The 12,992-nt window shown below is 49.6% G+C and overlaps 1 pseudogene; it reads left to right on the forward strand.

The window, feature by feature from the left end:
* The first annotated feature begins 6,545 nt into the window (after positions 1–6,545).
* On the forward strand, positions 6,546–8,162 carry LOC116573188 (annotated as a pseudogene).
* The last annotated feature ends 4,830 nt before the right edge of the window (positions 8,163–12,992 follow it).

Raw genomic sequence — 12,992 nt, forward strand, 5'->3', positions numbered from 1 at the left:
AGCGCAAAAGCATGAATCTAAAATGTCAATTGCCCTAAGGTGTGAAAAATATTTTAAAATTCTCCATTTGCTCTTTGGTGGTAGTATCCTTTGTCAAAACTTTTCTCCATATTATATTCATGTCCGATGAATGGAGGAAGAGGGTTTTCCTGGAAGACCATGAAACACACCCAGCTAAACGGAGCTTAGGAGGTGTAAGTGCCCTTCGAACTCCCAGTGCCTGGTGAATTAGAAGTAAAAGCAGAGAGGGCAGAGGAGAGAAATCACTGATACACAGAGCTAGAAGACTGATAGGGAGAAAGGGGAAATTTTAAATTTAGAGTCCAGCAGCCTTCTGAGAGGGAAAGATCAAGACCCCACACCTTCCTTTCCCTGGTTTAAGTCTGTCCAGCTCTTTGGGTTGGTCCTGGCCAATGTCTGATGAACAATGCACCCAACCACTCCTTGAAGCCTCACACCCGATCTTCTGATCAGGGGTTGGCAAATGACCCATTCTGGGCCAATCATAATCCTCAGTACCTAAACTACCGTTATTGGCCCAGGGATGTCACATGATCCAGCCAGGCCAATCAGAGTCCTGCCCTGGGACTTTGCTGGAGGGAGCGGGAAGGGAAGAGTCCTCCATGATCTGAACGGATATCTGCTTGGAGGGATCCAGTTCCCAGAAGAAAACCCCTTGCTGTCAGAGAGAGTAAAACAACCAGCAGAGGCAGACCGAGGAGATAGAGAGTCTCCAGGACAATCTGGGCCCAGGGCAGAAAACATTGGGGTCCACGCTGTGGCACAAGTCCACCTGGGTTCTCCAGCAGAGGCAGCTGGGGTCTGTTACCGGCCTCAAGTCCCCATGGCTGGCTTCTTCTCTACCTGTGCCTTCTCCAGCTAGCACAACCCAAAACATGGAGAGGCTTGCCTAAACCTAAATATCTTTTTGCTTAAACGTGTGGGTTTGAATGGGGCATCTGTCACACTCAAAGAGTCCCGGAAAGGAGCAGGTGGGCAAGTCACCACAGATACCTTGCTGTGAGGGAAGTGATGGCTTGCTGGGGGCTGTGGGGTGGTGGGCTTCTGACCTTGTCCAGGCTCATGCATCCTTTTCCTTAGAAGTGAGTGTATCTGAAAAGCGGCAGCGCTGGGAGTGCCACTGGCCAAGCAGAGGCTTGGGGCATCAGGGGTACCCTCTGTCCTCCCATCAGGGGGAGCTGCAGCCACAACAACAGGAGTGGCCATGATGACATCCCAAGGCCATGATGACACTTGCTCTGCAGGGCAAGCAGGGATCTCCCCACACTGGGAGCCCAGCCCTCCTGCTCAGGGATGGAGTGAAGGGACCGGCAGGAGGAAGTGAGTCTGAGTGCCCTCTAATAGCCAGGCAACTGAATCAGGAAGCCAAGGGACACAGCCTCAGGCCAGGAAGGTGGGCTGGCAGGAAGGGGGTGGTACCCTCTGGGTCATCGCTGGGCCCGAGACCTCCATCTCGACTGCTGCATCATCTAAGAGAGAAGCCATGGCTGGCATCTCTGTGCTGTCTCTACAGCACGTTTACACTGTTGTCTAACTCTACCTTCTCAGCCTTAAGCCTGGAGCACAGACTTGGTGCACATTTTTTAAAAAAGGATTTTGTGTATTTATTTGAGAGAGAGAGCATGAGCAGGGGGAGGGGAGGGGCAGAGGGAGAAGCAGGTTCCCTGCCAGTTGGGGCTTCATCCTGGGACCCTGAGATCATGACCTGAGCTGAAGGCAGACACTTAACCAACTGAGCCACCTGGGCGCCCCATCATGCACATTTCACAGAGAAGGAAGTTGAGCTCTGGGAGGAGAGGTGGCTTCCAGCTCCCCACAGCCGAGGGGCAGAGAGAGAAGAAACTTTCTGCATACCCAGGGCATGGCGAAGTCTCAGGTGCATGTCGGTTCTCTCATTCAACTGAGCGCAGACTTACAGCTCGGAACTGGTGACCAAATGCAGTAGATTTAACTGTCTATTTGTGTGAACTTGACTATTGAATTAGCCGCTTAAAAGTTGAGTTGAAAGAAGTGACTCTGCGTCCTACACACCTGTGGGCACGAATCCATTTGTTCATTTAGACAATCAACAGATAACCTGAGGAATTTGCTTGGATTAAGAGCCCAAAGTCTTCTTGGGATGTCATTTTTCAGTGCTTACTTCACTTTGGGTTGCTAGGAGATAAATTGGTTTAAAAAAAAAAAAAGCCAATTTGCATAAAGACCAGGAAAGCATTTTAATAATGTCAATATATAGCCAAGTGGACTAAAGAGCTAAAGTGACTATTTTTCACTGGATAATTAAGCCTCCAAATTTAAATGTTATAAAAGAGATAGACTTGTATTCTGTGGGGGTCTGTTCCACTTGAGTAGCTAATTATTTCTCAAGAACAACACTGAGTCATGTTAGACATCTTCTTGCCGATCTAATAATATGAAGCTACTCAGAGAGGTCTCCTCTCCTATCACATAATCAGGAATGGAAAGTGGGTAGGGTTTTAATTGCAGAATTGTGAGAAATCCATTTTTTAATCACTAGCACAAATCTGACAATCTGTCTGGCAGCCAGGAACTAAATTAAAGAAGTTTTCTTTCCCTGATATGTATGCTGTAAATCCCAGTAATTCAAACTGATGGAGAAGGAAGAGCCAATCGATTTTGGAAAAAAAAAATACATATATATATATATATATATATACACATATACAAATACATATAATACAAATACAAATACATATACAAATACATATAAATATATATATATATGATCTCTACCCTAGGACTCACTTAATACTTTTTAAAATTTGCCTTTCAAGTCCCATTAGAATCTTGAGTCCTGCCCAAAATGATCAATGCGAAAGTGTTACTTGTGTTCATTGTCTCAAAACAGGTACATGGACTAGAAGAAACTTTGAAAACGTTTTTGGAATGCCAGGGTTGCACGTTTGTCCATGTCTACAAGGAGGTTCCGATCATGCCCTCCATCCCTGTCTTCTAGCCTCCTCGCCCTGGCCCTTCACCACTTCTCCCAGCCAGAGGAGGGCCTGTTCCCCTACCCTCCGGTCTGCGCAGGCCTTGTGACTTACTTTGAGCAACAGACTGGGGAGGAAGGGGCGCTGGGTGAGCACAGAGCTTGGGCCTTAAGAGGCCTCTGGCTTCTAGATCTGCCCTCTTAGAAGGCCACTGTCATGTAAAAAAGCCCCAGCTGGCAGCCTGCTTGAAGGGAGAGGCCCAGCAGACCAACACCAACAGCCAGACCTGGTAGGCGCAGAACTACCCAACCGAGCCCGGCCTCAACTGCTGACCCGCAGAATGGTCGCCACGGAGCTGTTTGAACCCACTAAGTCTGGGGGTCATTTTTAATGCAGCAATAGATAACAGGTACAATTTTTAAATAAATGTAGACCATTCAGAAGTAACAGTACAAAAAGAAAAACATCCCCACGATCATACCTCCAACGTTAGCTACCATCAATATGTTGATATTTTTCTTCCAAATGTTTTCTTGCATGTTTGTTTATTTACAAGAATGGAAACATATTGTTTTATAAACACGCTGTTTTTGTGAACGTTTTTGTGTGTCATAAAATAGTCTTTGCTTAGTGTTCTCTTGGGTAATGGTCCGTCAAGTGTAGTCACAAGAGGACACAGGAGAGGCTCAGGAAAGCCAAGTTTAATATGCTACCGGGTCCTAGAATCAGGAGGCACAGCATGGCACGCAGATTCTCCTTGGGAAAGGGAAGACAGGACAGGACAAGCAGCTTAGATGAGCTAGTCTGAATAATTTTGTCCGCTCTGGGCTCCAGGGGTGTCCTCTGGTTGTCTGTACCTAGCCCGGGGATAATGAGAGCAGGGAGTGGTGCCTCCTGGGCTCTGCGGGACAGAGAGAAGAGGTGAGGCTCTGCAGTACTTAGTTTGCACGAAGGGGATTCTCCCGCTGAGTCATCTGCCAGTCTCTAAGAATTTGCTAGCCCAGGGAGGGGTAGTCTCTCCCCAGCCAGAATGTTCTTAAGATGTCAAAACCTATCATAATATAGAGAAGATGAAAAATACATATAAACAATAGAGTCTTCAACCTTGTTTTAAATAATGGCTTAGTGTCTAATGTCTTCACATACATCTTCCAGAATAGACAGCCTCGGGCAAGAATTGAAGGGCTGAGACTGTATTTGGGAGGTGCAGGCCAAGAGCCTAGATGGTGAGGAAAAGAAAGAAAAAAATCCAAGGAAAAACACAAAGCAGTGCTCTGTGATGAGTCAGCATGCCAGCAGCGATTTCAGGACAAGCTCCGGAGAGACACACAGACGCGTTCCCCTGGCATCGGGAGCCTCCCCCAGAAGGGGTGCAAGGAGGAACCTGATGGCCACACAGTTCCCCAAGGGGAGAAGCACGATGGGGGTGTATCTGCCCGATTTCCAACAGGTCGAAGGTCACCCCCATCGGGAGCGGACTCTCCCACACTCACAGTGTTGTTGTGAAGTGCGCCGCCATTCGCTCAGGAAGCCCTACCTCGTGGGACTCTGCCTAAGCTGGGGAGGAGAGGGTGACTGCGTGGGCGAGGCGTGAAGCCCAGAAAGACAGCAGACTGCCTAGGGACTCTGACGAGGCCCAGACTTTGTGTCCACTGCATGTATCTAGTAATTTACTCAACCCATGATTCACTCCCAACATTACCCGTGCAGCTTATTCCCACTGTGCTACTTTACAAGCTGGGTTGGGCCAGACATTCTCACCAGTTAACCTCGTTTTCATCTGGGACCATTTCTTCGGCATAAACCCGTAGAAGTGAAACTGTTGGGTCCGTGTTGAGGATTTTGATCAGTATTGTCACCCAGAGAACCACCATTACATATTTTGTCATTTCGAGTCCTGTGCACTTCTTGTTAAAGATTTTATTTTGTAGGAGCCTGGGTGGCTCAGTGGGTTAAGCCTCTGCCTTTGGCTCAGGTCATGATCTCAGAGTCCTGGGATCGAGTCCCGCATCAGGCTCTTTGCTTGGCAGCGAGCCTGCTTCCTCCTCTCTCTCTCTCTGCCTGCTTCTCTGCCTACTTGTGATCTCTGTTTCTGTCAAATAAATAAATAAATAAATAAACTCTTAAAAAAAAAAAAAGATTTTATTTCGTGCTTGTGACTGTTGTGAATAGGATCTTATTCCAATACGTCCTTTACCTCGTTAATGAGTATGATGGTTCATCAAAAAGATGTTTGTTTTCGTATAATCATCTTTTGATTTAAGTTTAAAATATTGTTACATTCATGTGGCCCAAAGGCTGGACGTTGTACAAAGTCTCGCACCTACATCCTCACCCCTGGAAATAGCATGGGCTCCTCAGCCAGGCATTGGAGGCCTTTTGTACAAGTGCAAACAAACATGCGGTGTTCTCCTTGTTGTGTTGTGACCATGCTCTGTGCCTTGCTTTCATTAGCCTCACATGTAACTTGGAGATGACCCCCATGTTAGTAACTATGCAAAGTACCCTCCTCTTTGACTAAGCTCTCCATTATAGTATGGACGCCATGACATAGTTAACTAATCCCCTGCTGATTGGCACTTGAAATGTTGTGATCTTTTACTATTTCCAAAAAATGCAGTAGTAAGCAACTTTGTAAACATATCATTTCACCCACCCACATGTGAGTCTGTCTGTAGGATCAATTCCAAATATGGGACGGATTGATGGGTCGAGGGGTACGGACATCTGGAACACGGGTGGGTGAGGCTAGCTTGTTTTTCGTCAAGGCTGCATCAGTCTACATCCCAACAGCAAGAACACGAGAGTCTCTCGCCCCATCACAGGGTGGTTTTAAACTTCTCAGTCTTTGCCAGTCTGATAGGTGAAAAGCAACGTCTCAGTGAGGTTTTCATGTGATTTCTCTGATTACGAGTGAGACTCAATCTCTTTCCGTATGTTTAAGAGCCATTTATATCCCCTTTTCTGAGAACTACCCAACTCTGTTCTTTACCTATTGCATCAGATTGTGTGTTGTATGTTTAAGAAGCACAGGCTTACTGGATTCTCTTTTGAGCTCCAGAAGTCAGTCCATCGACTCTTGGTGAGAAGGTCTAATACTGGGGCACCTGGTGGCTCAGTCGGTTAAACGTCTGCCTTCATTTCAGGTCACGATCCCAGGATCCTGCGACGGAGCCCCATGTTGGTCTCCCTGCTCAGCAGGGTGTCTGCGTCTCCCTCTGCCCCTCTCCCTGCGCATGCTTGTGCTCCGCTCTCTGAAATAAACACAATCTCTTAAAACAGTGAAGGTATAATACCCGCAAAGAATGCCACTTCCTTCTTCTCTTTCTTAAAGTCCCATATGATGTTCTTGTCTTTTTCTGTGTGTCTTTTCCAACCGAGACTTACAGCTTCCAGCACGGCGCTGGTTCCGGTCTTCTACCTTCCTTTCAGGGGAAGGCCTCTTGCACTTCATTAGCAGGTGGTGAGATATTGGCTGACAGCTTCAGGTAGACGTCCTGGACCCTCTTAGCGGAGTGCCCTCTCGACTCCTAGCTTACGTACTAATAGTGTTTGGACTAGAAGCAGCTTCTCGGCTCCTTATAGAACCTCTGTCAGGTTCAGCCTACTTGCCTCCACTCCAGCCTCCACTCTGGCCTCCACCATGTCCGTCGGGGTGACCTAGAAGTCCTACAAGATGTCCACCGCAGGCCCCGGGCCTGCAGCAGCTGCTCCTGCACCAGAGGGCCTGGCTCCCACATCAGCTCATCTGCCTTCTCCCAGGGGGGCGGCAGCGTCTGGGGGGGCCTGAACAGCAGCATGAGTGTGGTCAGGGGCTACGGCGGCGGGGCCGGGGTTATGGGGGGCATCACGGCCGTCTCAGTGAACCAGAGCCTGCTGAGCCCCCTTAAGCTGGAAGCGGATCCCAACATCCAAGCTGTGCGCACCCAGGAGAAGGAGCAGGTCAAGACCCTCACAATAAACCCGCCTCCTTCCCCGACACAGCGAGGCACCTGGAGCAGCAGAACAAAATTCGGGAGACCAAGCGGAGCCTCCTGCAGCAGCAGAAGACCGCGCGGAGCAACCCAGACATGCTGGAGAGCTGCACCAGCAACCTCTGGCGGCCGTGGACACCCTGGGCCGGAGAAGCTGAACCTGGAGGCGGAGGAGGACTTCAGGAGTCAGCGCAAGGAGTTGCTCAAAGAGCGCGCGGACGTGGAGAATGAATTTGTCCTCATCAAGAAGGATGTGGACGAAGCTTACACGAGCAAGGTAGAACTCGAGTCCTGCCTGGAAGGCCTGACCGACGACATCCGCTTCCTCAGGGGGACGTGTGAAGAGATCTGTGAGCTGCAATCCCAGATCTCGGACATGTCTGGGGTCCTATCCATGGACAACAGCTGCTCCCTGCGCCTGGACGGCATCATCGCCGAGGTCAAGGCCCAGTACGAGGACTTCGCCAACCGTAGCCGGCCTGAGGCTGAGACTCTGTACCAGATCAAGCACAAGGAGCTGCAGACATTGGCTGGGAAGCACGGGGATGTCCTCCGTCGCACCAAGACAGAGATTTCTGAGCTGAATTGGAGCATCGGCCGACTCCAGGCTGAGATCGAGGCCCTCCAAAACCAGGGGCTGCCCTGGAGGTGGCCAGCGCCGATGCTGAGCAGCGCGGGGAGCTGGCCATTAAGGACGCCAATGCCAAGGTGGCCGAGCTGGATGCCACCCTGCTGCAAGCCAAACAGGACACGGCCGGGCATTTGTGCAAGTGCCTGGAGCTCATGAATGTCGAGTTGGCTCTGAACATTAAGATCACCACCTACCGCAAGAGGCTGGAGGGCAAGCAGAGCTGGCTAGAGTCTGGGATGCCGAGCACAAGAATCCATACTAAGACCTCCAGCAGCTACTCGTGTGGCCTGAGCTCGGCCCATGGGGGCCTCCCAAACCCTGGCCTCAACTATAGCCTGAGCTCCTTCCAGGCCAACTTTGGCCCCGCTGGGTCCTTCAGCGGTAGCAGCTCCTCCAAAGCTGTGGTAGTGAAGAAGATTGACACCGTGACAGGAAGCTGATGTCCAAGTCATCTGATGTCCTGCCCAAGTGAACAACCACCGTGGTCCCGCCCAGCCTCCCCACTCTCCTGACTGCCCTAGAGCCTTTGGGGGAAGGAGCTGTGCAGGGGAGCGTCGGGAACAGGAGACCCACCTAAGACTCAGCCCCAGTCCTCAGCCTGCCCTTGGGGGGAGTCTACTGCCCTGGGTACCCCGTCTTGTCCATGCCTCCAATTATAAGCTAATTCAAGTGTCTTGTCCCAAATAAAGCCTCAGCTGGCTGTGCCAATCCCCTCCGCAAAAATAATGTTTCCAAAAATATAATCAGTATCAGATATTAAATAGTATTGAATATATTTCCAGAATATATGCAGATAATCATAATTTTTTATTCTTCATCTTTTAATACATTATATTAATAGATTCTTAATTCCAAACTATCCTTGCATTCCCAGAATGCTGTGTATTCCTTCTCAATACAGTGCAAGACTCAATAGCTTAGTATTTTGTTTAGGATTTTGGCATCTCAGGACACCTGGGTGGCTCAGTCGGTTAAGGGTCTCCCTTCAGCTCAGGTCATGATCCCAGGATCCTGGGATCGAGTCCCACATTGGACTCTCTGCCCAGCGGGGAGCCTGCTTCTCCCTCTGCCTGTCTCTCTGCCTGCTTGCGCTCTGTCTCTGACAAAAACATAAATAAAATATTTAAAAAAAATAAAAATAAAGGATTTCAGCATCTCTTACATATATTCATATGAGAAGTTACTGTCTGGTTTTCTTTCTGATAATACCTTTGTGAAGTCTGGGCATCGTGGATCTGTTAGGTGGTTCTTGATGAAGCTTCAGCTCCGGGCGTCAGTTTGCTTTTTCAAATCCATGTAAGTAACATCTCTTCCTTGTAAGTAACATCTCTTTTCTCACAACTGCCACCCCCATCCACAGAACCTTGGCAGAGAATCTACTTATTGGCATCACATGACCTCGGGGGAGTTCCCCCCCCCCCCCCCGTCCTATTCTCCTCTTTTATTTAAAAAGGGGAAGGGTTAATAATAGTGCTATCTCGTGGTGGCAGCATTTTGTAAGGATTAAAAGAAATAGTGTTTGTAAGAGGCTTTAGCACAATGTCAAGAGTAAGGGCTCCCAGTGTAGCAGTTTGGACGCCTTTCTTGATAACCAGCCCCATCTGACGAAAGTCCATGTCCCTAACGTACTTGCTCAGAAAGTGCTGGCTGAGTGCTGAGCGACAATGGCACGTCCATGGGAAACAAATGCTGCGTATGATGTCAGCCACCATCAGAGCGATATTGTCTGATCAAGAAATGGTTCACATCGCACTCATCTTTTAAACGATGTGGTTTAACAGGAAGACACTGTGACACAGCACAGAGATTCAATAGACAGAAATATCAGCGATCAGGAGGTGCACTGCACAAACGCTCAGAAAGTTGTTCTAGTGCCTAGTTGCACCGTGTCTCAGCAGTTTCGTTCACATTAGTGGTTTTGATACCATTACTCCCCACCCCGCCACCGCCCCATGGCCCGGAGGGAGGCAGCCTCAGCAGGGTGGCCTGGGCGGGGGCTGGAGTCTGAGTGCCATCTCTGTCACCTCTCCGGGCAGACTCGGGACAAGCAAGTAACTTCTGTTTGTGTTTTTACCTATAAACCATGAATGAAGATGCTAGAAACCGCCTCACTTGGAACTGTGAGAACTCAAAAATTAGTTACAGCAGGTGAAATGTTTGGAATCGTGCCTGCCCCCCACCCCAGGGCCACACACAAGGAGAGTGTGCTGTCGTTCATGTCACTTTTATTTCTACACACCACATTCTCGCAGGAACCAAGTCAGGTGGTGGGTGATGGAAGTTTGAGAAATTGTATACAGCTGGCTTTTGTCATAGGTCCCAGTCTCCATATCCCCAACAGCCTTGCCATTTAGCTCTACCTGGGGTGACTAGGAGGCAGCAGGACCCGGGGGTGAGAGGCCCCACGCTGCACAGAATTATCGAGAAGACCTCTTCTCCAAGAGGCAGTCTGTGACTGGCAGGGGGCCCTCGCTCTGTGCCCAGACACAGGCTGGAAAACCTCACTGATCAAACCCCTGTGTCATCCAAGGTTCTCCCCGCTACACTCCCAGTTACGGAAGTCAACAGAACATCAGTATTCCTGTTGCAAAGCAAATCTGAGTCTTAACGTTAGAAGTGTCGTTAGAATACTCATCTGTGTACACAGAACTGCCACGTTAAAGTGGAAACCCCTCCAGCTCAGAGGATCGGTGAGCAGATGCCTTCACTGTGGTCTGGTCCCTCAGCTCTGGTCAGCTTTCCTTTGTTTTACATCAACCTCCCTGAGCAGTCGCGCAACTCTTGATCCTCAGGGTCATGAGTTCGAGCCCCAGGCTGGATGGAGAGCTTACTTAAAATACAGCTAAATTTATAAACAAACCGATCTCCCGGCCATCAGGAGAACCATTAATGCCCAGGGAGATCAAGCCCTGGCCCATCATGGATCCCAGGCTCTCACTTCTGAGTCGGACCCTGGGCTCACCAGTTTTTTCACGAAGTGACCGCAGCAAATTAAGTCCTCGCAAATCAAGCGAGTGTCCTGCACGGCAGAACTGCAAATAAAACTCTACGTGTTGAATGAGCTTATTGTCTCTCTCTTGTTTGCAAACACGCACACAGTGAGATCTTGATTATTTCAGAGCTTGGAAAAACAAAATTGTCTTCCAGCCTGTTTGAGCGCTGGGTGATTTTTCTGGCTCCTGGAGAAATGCCCAACCTTTTTGGAAGAGCGTATCTTGTGCATCCTAAACCCTCCCGCTGGGAAGAAACCCAGGTCGCAACGGCGGGCCCGAAGAGCATGAAGCCGGAGGCAGCACGTGGAGACCTTTCCCACAAAGATGAACACGCACGAGGACCCCCACCCAGGTCGGCTCTCGCCAGTGGGCTCTGCCCCCCACATGACGGCTCTCCCCTAATTACATGCTCACAAATGCAACATGAGTCTCTCTTTGCTTCTGCAAAATGCAGCTACCCCAGCTTTAGGCTTAGATTCCAGAGGAAAGAAACCGTCCCCTCCTTCTGACAAGTTGCCAGACTCTGGAAAAAGTAATCGAGTCTGCAGACCCGGGCTTCTCATTGTAATTCAGCCACTTGCTATGTGACTTTACACAATCTAATTAGCTTCTCTGGACTTCAGTCTCATGAGGGTCTGTGCTTGCCGCAGCGAACGGCCAGGAGACTCATACACACAAATACGTTAGAAAATTCTTAGAAGGTACAAAGCATCACAAATGTAAGTCATAACCCTAAATGTGAAGTTCGCTCCCGTTATGAAACAGATGATGAAACAGAAAATAAAATTGAGACAATGGGCACATGTACAAAAGGACAAACGCATGAGGTACCGGAAGTAGACAAATTCACAGAGACGGAAGTATAATAGAGGTGACCTGGGGGTGGGGGGGGGCGGGGAATGGGGGTTAGTGTTCAATGGGGACAGAGCGTCTGTGTGGGAAGATGGGACAGTTCTGAGGACGGGCAGTGGCAACAGGAGCACAGCGATGTGAATGTACTTAATGCCATTGAACGGTACAGTTAAAAATGGCTAAAATGGTACAGTTTGTGTTATACATGTTTTCCCACAATACAAAAAAAAAAAAAACCCAACAAAAATAAATGAGGAGATGGTTTAGGGAGACACAGGATTCTTTACAACAAGGGCTTTAACTTACAGATCATCGGGAAGAGTTGTGTCCATGGGTCTGATAACTTTTCTATCTATGGCCAGACTCTAGGAGAAGCCAAAACCTCATCAGAAGGTATTTATGTTTGTGCCTTTGGAGTGACACTGTCCCGTCCACTGATGACCACCCCCGGTGTTGTGTCCTCCACCAAGAGCGGCCTGCCTATGGGACGGGTCCCGTAGCCAGAGCAATCGCTCCTTCCGTGGACAGACCTGAACAGACACAGGCAATGTTTGCTCACGCTTCCCCGGGGGCTGGCTGTGCCCTCTGCCCAGAAGAGTCTCCCTTCCTTGGAGCGGTCGTAATCAAAACAAGGAATACACAAACTTCCTACCCATGGATAACCATGTAATTTATCCTCTAAAACGTGATGCTTCTGAGAAAGGGGGACCTTCGCCCTAAGTTGGGACAGTCCCAGGAAAGCCAGAACATAGGCTCTGTCTCTGTCCTGCTCCACCGAGGCTGCTCCACCAGATAAAACGCCAGCCGCTTCCTTCCCTCATTGTCTCTCTGTCCTACGCCGGGGGAGAAAGCAGCCTCTGGGGAGAGAAGACAGTCACTCTGACGCAGCTCTTGGATGAACGCCCCAGAGCAGAAGCTGGAACTCCCATGAGTGGGAATGTTCTGTGGCCCATGAGGAGTGTGTCTGCTCTCCGGGGAAGTGCAGGAGGAAGACGGGCACGTGGGGTGAGGCCAGCAAGAAGGCCGGAGGCCGCCTGCTTGGCGATGAGAGCACCCAACCCCACACAGAATGTCGGGTGACGGTCCCGGAGGCGAAGGGCACCCGTGCGTGAGTGGGTGTTTGGGGAAATCAGTAAAGATGTGAGCCTGAACACACCACAACAGGGAAGCGCCTCAAACACGCGGTGCCAGGTACAGGAAGCCCCACACAGAGGCCTCATACTGCATGAGTTCGTTTCTGTGAACTACCTGGAGGACGGAAATCCATACCGTGCAGGTGGCCAGGGCACCGGGGAGGGGGATGGGCAAGTGGCCGGCTGATGGGTGCGGGCTTGAGCGTGGGGTGATGGAAGCAACCTGGGGCTAGAAAGATGGGTGGTTGCACAGTGCCAGGAATGTACTAACACCACGGAATCGCTCGCTTATTAAAATCATTCATTTTATGTTTTGTGAATTACACCTGAATTTTTTTTTTTTTTAAACTGTGGTCTTCCTGGTGGATCTAACACAGGAAAGTGGCAGAAGAGGATCACACGGTTGAGGCAGGCCTGGCTTCAGAAGCCAAGAGTCA

The sequence above is a fragment of the Mustela erminea genome, chromosome 14 (assembly GCF_009829155.1).
Source record: "Mustela erminea isolate mMusErm1 chromosome 14, mMusErm1.Pri, whole genome shotgun sequence".
Taxonomy (NCBI): Eukaryota; Metazoa; Chordata; class Mammalia; order Carnivora; family Mustelidae; genus Mustela; species Mustela erminea.